This window comes from Balearica regulorum, chromosome W (genome assembly GCF_011004875.1).
Source record: "Balearica regulorum gibbericeps isolate bBalReg1 chromosome W, bBalReg1.pri, whole genome shotgun sequence".
NCBI lineage: Eukaryota > Metazoa > Chordata > Aves > Gruiformes > Gruidae > Balearica > Balearica regulorum.
The window spans coordinates 8,374,712-8,387,312 of NC_046219.1; the positions used below are offsets into that span (position 1 = coordinate 8,374,712).

General features: G+C 45.4%; 1 long non-coding RNA gene and 1 pseudogene across 1 annotated transcript in view; one reads left to right on the plus strand and one right to left on the minus strand.

Annotated features, from left to right (window-relative positions):
• The window catches only part of LOC142599252 (uncharacterized), a 404,930-nt gene that overhangs the window by 130,445 nt on the left and 261,884 nt on the right, over positions 1-12,601 (plus strand). The window lies entirely within an intron of this gene.
• The window catches only part of LOC142599295 (spliceosome-associated protein CWC27 homolog), a 39,845-nt pseudogene that overhangs the window by 681 nt on the left and 26,563 nt on the right, over positions 1-12,601 (minus strand).

A 12,601-nucleotide genomic window follows, 5' to 3' on the forward strand; every position in this document is an offset into this window, starting at 1 on the left:
AGACAAATGCCATCACTCCAAAGGTCCCGTGCCTCCTTCCTCTTCCCCCATCTCCTTATATGCTGAGCATGACGTCATATGGTATGGAATATCCCTTTGGTCAGTTGGGGTCAGCTGTCCTGTCTGTGTCCCCTCCCAGCTTCTTGTGCACCCCAACCTACTCGCTGGCAGGACGGTGCAAGAAGCAGAAAAGGCCTTGACTCTGTGTAAGCATTACTCAACAACAAAACCATGTCTATATAACAAAAACATGTCTATATTATCAACGCTCTTTTCAGCATAAATCCAAAACATAGCCCCATACTAGCTACTATGAAGAAAATTAACTCTATCCCAGCCAAAACAAGCACAATTATAAAGATACATGGTCAATACATTATATACTTGAGTGAAGAGGTAAATGAATAAGAACGAACTTGACTTTCCAATAATAGCATTTGGCAACTCAGAGAACAATTATGTACAAATCAGTACTTATCACTCGGCAGGATACAAATTACTTCCCTAGGAAGAAAAGGGAAAAAAAAAAAGGAAATTAACCACCTGCAATATACCGTGCAGGAATCATCTACTGAAGCAAATAATCAAATCTAACAACACGTAAGGTCTTCAGATAGAAAGACCGCAGTAAGAAAGCATTTCCTATGATAATCCAAAAAGTACACTGAAATTTCAGACTCAAATCAGACTGAAAATCTATTACAGAAACAGTCTGTAATGTGACCTGAATGTCTCCATTTCAGCTGCATCTTATAATCCTTTTATGAAGATAGCAATAGCGTGGATAATAAAGTATCATAAATTTAAACACACCTTCCATTTTTTATTATGTAGAAAAAAGATGACTAACATTCAGCAACATGAAAAATTACTTCCTTCAACAAGTAATTTGTGTGTGTCTGTTCAAGAGCTACATGGAACCTAAGACAGGTACTTAGCACCTTTGTAAACAGCTCCAAGCAAGTTCAGGAAATTAAATAAGCAGTTTGGACATTGAAAGCTTCAGTTTAACCACTAAGCAACAACCAGTGGGGGCCACACTGTTAGGCCCCAAGTGCCTTAATGGCCCTGAGGAGTCTTACCTGGAACTCCTCGGCCCATGAGCACAATTTCAGATCAGGCCTGGGAATAAAGTCACTGCCTGGGCCATGTCAGAGGTCTACTTATGTCTAAACCCATCTTCTGGATAGGCCCATGTGGTGGGTTGACCCTGGCTGGGGGCCAGGTGCCCACCAGAGCCACTCTATCACTCCCCCTCCTTCACTAGACAGGGGAGAGAAAATATAACGAAAGGCTTGTGGGCCGAGATAAGGACAGGGAGAGATCATTCACCAATTATCATCACAGGCAAGACAGACTGAACTTAGAGAGAAAATTCATCTAATTTATTACTAAGCAAAACAGAGTAGAGGAATGAGAAATAAAATAAAATCTTAAAACACCTCCCCCCACCCCTCCCTTCTTCCCGGGCTCAACTTCACTCCTGACTTTCTACCTACTCCCACCTCAGTAGCACAGGGGGATGGGGAAATGGGGGTTGCAATCAGTTGATCACACGTTGTTTCTGCCGCTCCTTCCGCCTCAGGGGGAGAACTCCTCACACTCTTCCCCTGCTCCAGCATGGGGTCCCTCTCATGGGAGACAGTCCTCCACGAACTTCTCCAATGTGAGTCCTTCCCAGGGGCTACGATTCTTCACAAACTGCTCCAGCATGGGTCTCTCCCACAGGGTGTAGTCCTTCAGGAGCAGACTGCTCCAGCGTGGGTCCCCCACGGGGTCACAAGTCCTGCCAGCAAACCTGCTCTGGCGTGGGCTCCTCTCTCCATGGGTCCACAGGTCCTGCCAGGAGCTTGCTCCAGCGAGGGCTTCCCATGGGGCCACAGCCTCCTTCAGGTGCCTCCACCTGCTCCGGCGTGGGGTCCTCCACGGGCTGCAGGTGGAATCTCTACACCCCCTCATCCTCCCTCCATGGCCTGCAGGGGGACAGCCTGCTTCACCATGGTCTTCACCATGGGCTGCAGGGTGATCTCTGCTCCAGCACCTGGAGCACCTCCTCCCCTTCCTTCTGCACTGACCTTGGTGTCTGCAGAGTTTCTTACATCTTCTCACTCCTCTCTCCGGCTGCAAAAGCTCCCCCCCAAGTTGTTTTTTTTTCCCTTCTTAAATATGTTATCACAGAGGCGTTGATTGGCTTGGCCTTGGCCAGTGGCGGGTCCATCTTGGAGCCGGCTGGCATTGACTCTATCAGACACGGGGGAAGCTTCTAGCAGCTTCTCACAGAAGCCACCCCTGTATCCCCCCCCCCCCCCACTACCAAAACCTTGCCACACAAACCCAATACAGCCCGTTGAAGTCACATCGTAGCCTTGTCTCCAACCGCATCTCTTACTGCTCCCAACTGGACTCTCTAGATGGGGACCTTAGTCTTGGTTATTGCTTACCTTGTCCAGGACTGTTGATAGGTCCTGTTATCAGCAACCAATTCTGCGTGCTATATCCAGACCCTGTAGGACTGTGCCCTGCCAGTGAGCACACTGCCTGTGCTGGACTCACTCTTCGGTCCAGGCTCACCCTCCCTCATGTGGCTATCCTGCTCATGGCACTCCCTGACACAAACGTTCCTAATCCTGTGATCTCTGCTTTCTATAACCTCCTGGGGTACACATTTTCTTTCTAAGACTCTTACCCTCTATAATGTAATAATGTAGAGACTCTCCTGATAAAGAAGACAGAATTTGATCTGTAAAAAAAAAGGTGATGCAAATGAAAAACAGTTGGTCACCACCCTCTGACAGATGCCCAGCCAGTCCCTGAGCAGTGTTTGCGCTCCCCACCCAACTCCCCCTAGCTTTATATGCTGAGCATGATGTCATATGGTACGGAATATCCCTTTGGCTAGTTGGGGTCAGGTGTCCTGGCTATACCCCCTCCCATCTTCTTGTGCATATCCAGCTTTCTTGCTGACAGGGCATGAGAAGCTGAAAAGTCCTTGACTTAGTGTAAGCACTACTTAGCAACAACTAAAACATCAGTGTGTTATCAACATTATTCTCATACTAAATCCAAAACACAGCACTATACCAGCTATTGGGAAGAAAATTAACTCTATCCCAGCCAAAACCAGGACACCTTATTAAGTTGAAACAAGCAAGACTTACTGCATCTGGCAACCAAAAAAATTTACAGATTTTGAATTTGTAGATGTAAGAGAATTCCATTCTCAGCTCTGACATTCAATTTTTGTTACTGAAGAAAGAGAATGAAAGTTGGTGCTGAAGTCCACATACCAAGATTAAGATAATGTCCAGACCTACAGAGATACTGATCTAGAACTATTAGAGACAAGTAGTGAGGTTTGGAAAAGAAGTTTTCATTCTGTTATAAAGAATGAATAGGAATTCTTTCTAAACAGTTGATTTAGTTATTTTCCCAGCTACAGCTAGTCAAGAATTTAGTCAGGACAAATATGATGATAACTTTTATTGCTGTTAACTTTTTTATTGATGTTTTATTGATAACTTTTTGACACAGGTGGTGGAGGAGCCCACAAGGAGAGGAGTGCTGCTGGACCATGTACTACTGAACAAAGAAGAACTGGTTGGGGATGTGAAGGATGGGGGCAGCCTTGGCTGCAGTGACCATGAGATGGTGGAGTTCAGGATCCTGCGTGGAAGGAGCAGGGCAATAAATAGGATTACAACCCTGGAGTTCAGGAGAGCTAACTGTGGCCTCTTCAAAGACCTGCTTGGGAGAACCTCATGGGTTAGGGCTCTAGAAGGTAGGGGGACCCAAGAGAGCTGGTCAATATTCAAGCACCACTTCTTCCGAGCTCAAGATCAATGCATCCTGAAGAGTAGGAAATCAAGCAAAGGAGGCAGGAGACCTGCATGGATGAGCAAGGGGCTCCTGGAAAAAATTCAAAAGGGAAGAAGGAAGTTTACAGAATGTGGCAAAAGGGACTGGCCACTTGGGAGGAATGCAGGAATGTAGTCAGAGAATGTATGGATGCAACAAGGAAGACTAAGGCCCACTTGGAATTAAAACTGCCAGGGGATGTCAAGGACAACAAGAAGGGCTTTTTCAAATACATCAGCAGCAAAAGGAAGACTAGGGAAAATGTGGGCCCGCTGCTGAATGAGGTGGGTGCCTTGGTGATGGAGGATACAGAGAAGGCAGAGTTACTGAATGCCTTCTTTGCTTCAGTCTTTGCTGCTAAGGCCAGCCCTCAGGAAACCCAAACCCTGGAGGTAGGAGAGAAAGTCTTGCAAAAGGAAGACCTTCCCTTGGTTGAGGAGGATAGGGTTAGAGAACATTTAGGCAAACTCGACATCCACAAATCCAATGGGTCCTGATGGGATGCACCCACGAGTGCTCAGGGAGCTGGCAGGTTGTCCTGGGTTCAGTTTGGATAGAGTTTTTCACCAGAAGCTGGGATGGGACACAGCCAGGACAGATGATCCAAACTAGCCAAAGGGGATATTCCATACCATGTGACATCATGCTCAGCATAAAAGGGAGACTAGTCGGGGAAGGGCGACGCGGCTCCAGGACACGTGGCTCGAGACAGTCTGCCTTTGGGACAAGTCTGGGTGTGTGATCTGAGTTGTACCATCATTGGGTGAGAAAATGCATTGTGCGTCACCAGTTCTGTATGTTCTGTTAAGTAGTTGTTGTTATTTCCCTCTCCCTTTGCTGTCCCAGCAAACTGTCCTTATCCCAACCCACGAGGCTATTGCCTTTTCCTTCCCATTCTCCTCCTCATCCCGCCAGAGGTGTGTGTGTAAGTGAGCGACCGTGTGGTGCTCAGCTGCCGGCTGGGGCTAAACTACGACAGTCCTTTTTGGCACCCAACATGGGGCACGAAGGGTTGAGATAATGACAGATTTGACCCAAGTGTGTTAAAACAAAGTTGTTATAAGTATTTATTGTATTATTTTAAGCAGCCATTGGTCACAATGGTGTTTTGTTTGGTCACATGGCTGTGGTATGTAAACCCTTACTTGCTGTATGTACTTCTTGCGGTGCTGTTTATCACCTCTGGGAGAGAGGTCTGTATTCTCATTTTGCTGTACTGTGCGATATCAACTTATGATATAATGACAATCAATGGTCATGAGCTTAAGTTGGTATTTGTATGGGGCTTTGCTGTCATGCCTGTACCTCGGACAACATCTCTCAGAATTGATTAATAATTGCACCCAATCTATGGGGATGACAGAGGAGCGATACTTTCTCCCACTCTTTTACCTCCCCTTTTCCGTTCAGGCTAGTCAGAGCAGCTTTTGAGAATTTTGAATACCCTTGGGATGTTCAAGCCAGCATGTTCCTATATTATGTCTTCTGAATGTGTTTCAAATCTTGTTCAGGGTTACAAAAAAGTATTTTAAGAATATCACCTAGAGATCTTCCCCAAGGCTGAATAGTCAGGGCTGGCATGGCACGTGGGAGAGTATGGGCAGGTATCTAGAGACCTTCTCATCCCCAATGTTTTGGAATTTCACCCCTGAACAACTGCAGGACCCTGATAAAGTGATAGAATATTTGAGAGGAAAATGCTGTGGCTTTTCCAAGGAGGCACAACTTACCACACTGTGCTGGGCCCTGGCAACTATCCAGCAAATACTGCTCAATAGTAGGCAGTACCATCAGGGGGAAGAGAGGGAGAACAGACCACCAGCACGGCCGCTAGCCCAGCCCCCACGACAGGCATGGCGGCTAGCACAGCCCCCATGGCAGGCACTCAAACCCCAGCGACAGACACTGTGGCTACTCAAACCCCTGTGACAGGGACTGCAGGTAAACCAAAAAACCAACCCATACCAGTATCAGTCACCCCTATAGACAAGAAGAAATTGTGGTGGTTTAACCTTGGCTGGATGCCAGGTGTCTACCAAGCTGCTTATCACTCCCTCCTCAGCAAGGCAGGGAAGGGAGAAAAAAATAAGATGGAAAAAACAACCCCAAATTCATGGGTGAAGATAAAGGCGGTTTAACATAGCAAAAGCAAAAGGCCGTGCGTGGAAGCAAAGCAAAAAAAGCAAAAGAGTATTCTCTACTTCCCGTTAGCAGGCAACGTCCGGCCACTTCCTGGGAAGCAGGGCTCCAGTACACGTAGTGGTTGCCCCAGAAGACAAACGCTGTAGAAAAAATGAATGCCCCCGCCCTGTTCCTCCCCCTATCTCTCAGCTTCTTATTGCTGAGCAGACATCATATGGTATGGAATATCCCTTTGGTCAGTTTGGGTCAGCTGTCCTGGCTGTGTCCCCTCCCAAGATCTTGCCCACCCCCAGCCTACTGCTGAGGGGGGAGAAATGTTGGAGAGACAGCCTTGATGTGTGCTGGCACTGCTCAGTAGTAGCCAAAACACTGGTGTGTTATCAACACCTTGCTAGCTACCAATACTCAGCACAGCACTATGAGGGCTGCTATGAGGAAAATTAACTCCATCTCAGCCAGACCCAATACAGTCTCCACCCTTTATGCCATACCATTTGCATCATGCTCAAGCCCCACACTCTTTAATACATATGTATCTTGTAAGCATTCCATTCTATTTAATTCTCATTAACTACTATCTCCAGTCCTTTAACAGATAGATGTTACTCCCCCATTCCATGAGCTTTCTCTGCTCCTCCAGATGTTCATGAACAGGCTATGACTTGGGCCCAATCCATCAAGATGGGTGTTCAGGACAGGAAAAACAGTATGTTCAATTGTTGGGCACCAACACCGGCTTGCTTTGGGTCATTGTTCCACTTGTCTGGCTCCTCGCGAAACTCACTCTTTCTCGGATCAAGTCATTCCTGCTACACTACTTCCTACAACATACAGCTCACATTACAGATTATTTTACTCCAAGGTTAAATCTCCTTGAGGCACACACCAGGTCTCTCCATCCTTATGCATTACCCACCAAGCACACACAAGTCCTTGAGCAAAGACAATCCCAGGAATGGGTTTGCCTTTTCCCATGGGAGGAGCAATTCACAGCACCTTCCCCAGCCACTTCTCCATGTGCACTACGGGGACCTTGTCTCCTCCCACAGTATGTAGGGGTTTTGTTTGGGCAGGACCAGGACCATTAGCAGATCCTCTAGTGTTAACCAGCCAAGTGGCTTCTGCTAAATTGGTATCCCAGTGCTTCCATGCCCCATTGCCCAATGCCCTCAACATAGTCTTTAACAGACCATTCTATCTCTCTCTATCTTTCCTGAGGCTTGTGGGTGATAGGGGATGTGATACAACCCACTCAATGTCATGTTTCTTTGCCCAGGAGCTTATGAGGTTATTTCAAAAATGAGTCTCGTTGTCCGATTCAATTCTCTCTGGGGTACTGTGTCACCATAAAATTTGCCTTTCAAGGCCTAGGATGGTGTTTCGGGCAGTGGCATGGTTTACAGGAAATGTCTCTAGCCAACCAGTAGTTGCTTCCACCATGGTGAGTATGTAGCGCTTGCCTTGGCGTGTTCATGGCAGTGGCCAAATATAGTCAATTTGCCAGGCCTCACCATATCGAAAACCCAGCCACTGCCCTCTATTCCAGGGAGATTTTACTCATGTGACTTGCTTGATTGCAGCACATATTTCACGTTCATGAATGACCTGTGTGATGGCCTCCATGGTCAGGTCCACCCCTCAATCACGAGCCCATCTGTATGTTGCATCTCTCCCTAGATGTCCTGATGTTTCATGGGCCCATCGATCTACAAATAGCTCACCCTTACGCTCCCAGTCCAGGTCCACCTGAGCTACTTCAATTTTGGCAGCCTTGTCTACCTGTTCATTGTTTTGATGTTCTTCAGTGGCACGGCTTTTGGATTTGTGAGCATCTACATGACATACCTTCACAGTCATGTTTTCTACACAGGCAGGGAAGTCCTGCCACAATGCAGCAGCCCAGATGGGTTTGCCCCTGCGCAGCCAATTGGTCTTCCTCCACTGCTAGAGCCACCCTCATAGGGCATTTGCCACCATCCAGGAGTCAGTACAGAGATAGGGTACTGGCCACTTTTCTCGTTCAGCAATCTCTAGGGCTAGCTGAACGGCTTTCACTTCTGCAAACTGACTTGACTCACCTTCTCCTTCAGTGGCCTTAACGACTTGTTGTGTGGGACCCCACACAACAGCTTTCCACTTCAGATGGTTTCCTCCAACACGACAGGATCCATCAGTAAACAAAGCATAATGCCTTTCATCTGCTGATAGCTCATTATATTGTGGTACCTCTTGGGCACGAGCCACCTCCTCAGGCAGTGCTCCAAAATCTCTGCCTTCTGGCCAGTCCACGATCTCTTCCAGGATTCCTGGGCAGTTGGGATTCCCCAGTTGAGCTCAATGCATAATCAGTGCTACCCACTGTATTGGGTTTGCATGGCAAGGTTTTGGTAGCAGAGAGGCTACAGAGGTGGCTTCTGGGAGAAGCTGCTAGAAACTTCCTCTATGTCTGATAGAGCCAATGCCAGAGATCTCCAAGATGAACCTGCTGCTGGCCAAGGCCAAGCCAATCAGCAACAGTGGTAGCATCTCCGTGATAATGTCACCGAAATCGGGAATAAAACTCCTTAACACCAATGTAGTATTAAAGAGCAGGCATTCTTTATTACGGCACTGGATGCACGGGGGATAGCTCCACCTATCATGCATGCTGCCAACTACAACCAGTGAGGGTTATATTGCCCCAAATCATACATATTCATTATATTTCCCAGAACTCATTATAATATTTGCATCTTAATTACGCGAGCGCTTTAAGTCTCTGGTGGTCCCTAGTGGTTTGTTGAAGAGGCGCTTCTGGTGTCCTTTTTCATGAGAGTCTTTCTTCCATATATGGTCATGAGTTGGCTCATCGAGCAATCTTGTCACAGTGTGTTGCAAGAGGTGTTTCCTGACTCTTATCTGGCATCTGTTGTTGGGTCGTTTGTAAGTAATGCTCCAGGATGGAAGTTCTTGCAACAGTTCCCCCCTTTTGAGATTTCTCTATCTCATTAGAGAGATCTCAATACTTTATATATTTTGACTCACCCAGGGTCCTAATTATAGGAATACATTGTATTAATATACAAGTTACCAAGATGATTATAATAATAAGAATGACAGCTATGAAGATTTGTTTAACCCAGGCTAAGTTTGGTAACCAATTTGTCAGCCATGACCAATCCAGCCCTTGTCTTTCTTTAATATCATGGGCTACGTGTTTCAGGTTCTGTATTTTACTCTCTATCAGCTCTGACTTGTCTGTTAGGTTGAAACAGCACATGCCTTCGAATTCTTCACATCCATGATTGTGACGGAGTAATAAATAGTCTATGGCTGCCCTATTTTCTAAAGTGGCTTGCTTTATCTGGCTCAGTTCTTCCTGTATAGCGGATAGTGCTTGAGAGGTGTAATTGATATTTTTCACTAAGGCACGACAGTCATTTCATTATATTATAATTCATAGCAACCCCTACTCCAGGGGCCAGAAATGCAGCTGCTGATATTTCTTCAGGACTAAAGAGCATTACTTCCGCATCACATTCTTCCCCCAATGAGTGGACTGACCTTCTGGGCCTAGTTTCCTGCCTTGTGATATCAGCTGACCTATATAATCGGGGAACTAATCTTCCCGGAGAACAGGGACCTCCGGTACAGTTGGCCGGGATATATGTGTAAGCCATTCTACCACACGGTAAAAACCACCCTTGAGGTAACATGACATGTTTGCGATTGGTTGACATGTCGTATGTCCGATTACAATGTAATGTAGGCTTAGGTCTAGATAATTTATGCAGTTTTGGGAGCAATTAACAAACCTCATGCAACTCTCAGCTGGAAATGAGTTTCCTAGTCTAACCTTGAGCATTTTCCTATTAAACTCTTGACTAACTTTTCCCAAAGCCTCCACTGTGGTTTCACTATGTTGTAAGTCATCTCCTGCTATGGCCCAACACAGTATTTCCCCGGTTGGAAGCCCGGTCTGATGTTGCAGACAATTTTTATTAACGACTTCCCATTGTATGGTTTCTCTGATTGGGCTTGTGCTGTTGTATTGGAAGTGATAATGTTTCAAGGTTCTCAGAGGGGTGGGCACTCCAACAAGGCAGGAAGTGAACACTTTACTAACCAAACTACCAGAATGTAAACAAAAGTTAGAAGTATTAACTACTTTAGTGGCTAATTGTTCCCATAAATTTTCCTCTGGATCCCAGATGGGAAGTTCATATGCATGCCCTTCTGACTCTAAGCTTCTTTTTGATCTCTGTTTCATGTTATTGTGCCCTTGAAGGGAATTTGCCAAATTAATTAAGATCCCTATGGTCAAGAGGAACCTATTGTAAGTTTTAAAATAGCTCTGGGTTACACAAAGATAATTTGTATGATGCATGTCCGTCAGATAGTATAGGTCCTATAATCCCAACCAAGGTAAACAGCAAATACACTGTTTCACGTGACTTGATTGATTTTTATCTTCAAGGGTCCTTCAGAAGTAATTTTCCATTGATCTGGTGGCGCTTTCTTTACCCGTGTATAATGAATCCAAGGTTCAATCTCTCCTACCTTGACTGCTGTATAAGTCGTTAGGAGTACCTGAAAGGATCCTTTCCACTTTTCTCGTAGAGGTTCAGAGTTCCACGTTTTTATGTATACAAAGTCTCTGGGTTGATACTGATGGACAGGAGTGTCCAATGTGAGTGGTCCTGTCAGGACAATGTGTTGTCAGAGAGCTGTAAGGACTTATCCTAGAGAAATCAGATAAAGTTTTAAATCCATTTCCCCCCCTACATTTACTTCCCCTGGGATCAGTGGTGCTTGGTATGGTTTCCCATACAATACCTCATAAGGACTAATTTTGTCCTTAGTCCTTGGCTATATTCTGATTCTTAGAAGAGCTAATGGAAGGGCCTGAGGCCATTTTAAAGAGGTTTCTTGACATATCTTACTAATTTGTCATTTCAGGGTCTGATTCATTCTTTCTACTTTTCCACTTGACTGAGGCCTCCATGGGGTATGTAAATCCCATTTGATACCAAGGATTTTACTTAACTGTTGGACCACATCTGCTACAAAATGTGGGTCCTGATCAAAGGACATTCCTATCAGTACCCCAAACCTTGGTATTATTTCTTTGAGTAACAGCTTAGTTACTTCCCTAGCTTTGTTGGTGCGACAGGGGAAGGCTTCCAGCCATCCTGAGAAGGTATCAACCAATACCAGGAGATATCTATTGCCATTTTGGTAATTCAGAAAAATTAATCTGTCAATATCCAGGGGAATTTCCTTTCCTAGTGGTCCCTGGGAGCGGACTTTTCCTGTTAATGGGATTATTTTTTAAACGAACGAGACATTTTGACTTTACTATCCCAGTCATCCCTACACATATAATCGAATTTTGTAGACTAGAAATCATAGCCTCACTTCCCCAGTGTGTTTCCTTGTGTCTCTTTTCTACAATCTCAGTCATTATCTGCAGTGGAACAATGACTTGTTTCATGGGAGTTATTAACCAACCCTCTCCATTTGTGGTTGCCTTTAACAGTGATGCCAATTGTTGATCTGCCTCATTATAATTAGGGATGCTTTGTTCAGCTGCTTCTTTAGCAGTTTTATCAGCCAATCGGTTGCCCACATTTACTGCGGTTTGCCCGAATTGATGTGCTTTGCAATGCATTATTGCCACCTCTTTAGTTTTCTGAATTCCCTGTAGTAGTTGGAGAATTTCTTCCTTGTATTTAATAGGTGATCCTAGAGCTGACAACAAGCCTCTTTCCTTCCAGATAGCCCCATGTGCGTAGACTATTCCAAATGCATATTTTTGAATCAGTCCATATATTTACCTTTTTCCCTTTAGCTATCTTTAGGGCTTGCTTCAACGCCACCAACTCCGCCTTCTGGGCTGACGTGTTAGTGGGTAGGGTCCCAGCCTCTATTACCTGTGTGGTTGTAACCACTGCATATCTGGCCATCCGTTTTCCATCTTGGACAAAGCTGCTACCACCTGTAAACAGCTCCAAATCAGGATTAATTAATGGTTCATCCCTCAGATCCTGTCTGCTCGAATATATGTGCTCAATGGTTTGCAGACAATCATGGTGCAAGGGTTCAGAGTCCCTCAATTCTGAATTTAAAAACATCACTGGGTTGATTGCTGTGGTGGTTTTAAGTTCCACATCATCCTGTTCTAACAAGAGAACTTGATATTTGAGCATACGGCTTGGAGACAGCCAATGCCCCCCCCCTTTTGCTCTAAGACAGAAATCACCATGTGTAAAACATACACAGTGATTTTTTTGTCCTATAGTTAATTTTCTGGCCTCTTGGATTAAAAGGACGGTTGTGGCTACAGCATGCAGACACCATGGCCATCCTCTACTTACACTGTCCAATTGTTTGGAGAAATATCCCACAGCACTTCTCCATGTTCCCAGTCTCTGATTCAGCATGCCCAGGGCAAGATGTCATCGTTCATGTACAAATAATTCAAAAGGTTTAGACAGATCTGGAAATCCCAGTGCAGGCACTGATATCAAAGCCTTTTCCAAGTCCTTAAAAGCTACTTGGCATTCAGGGGTCCATAGTAGGTGGTTCTCTTTTGACCCCTTCAAAGTTTCATAAAGGGGTTTTA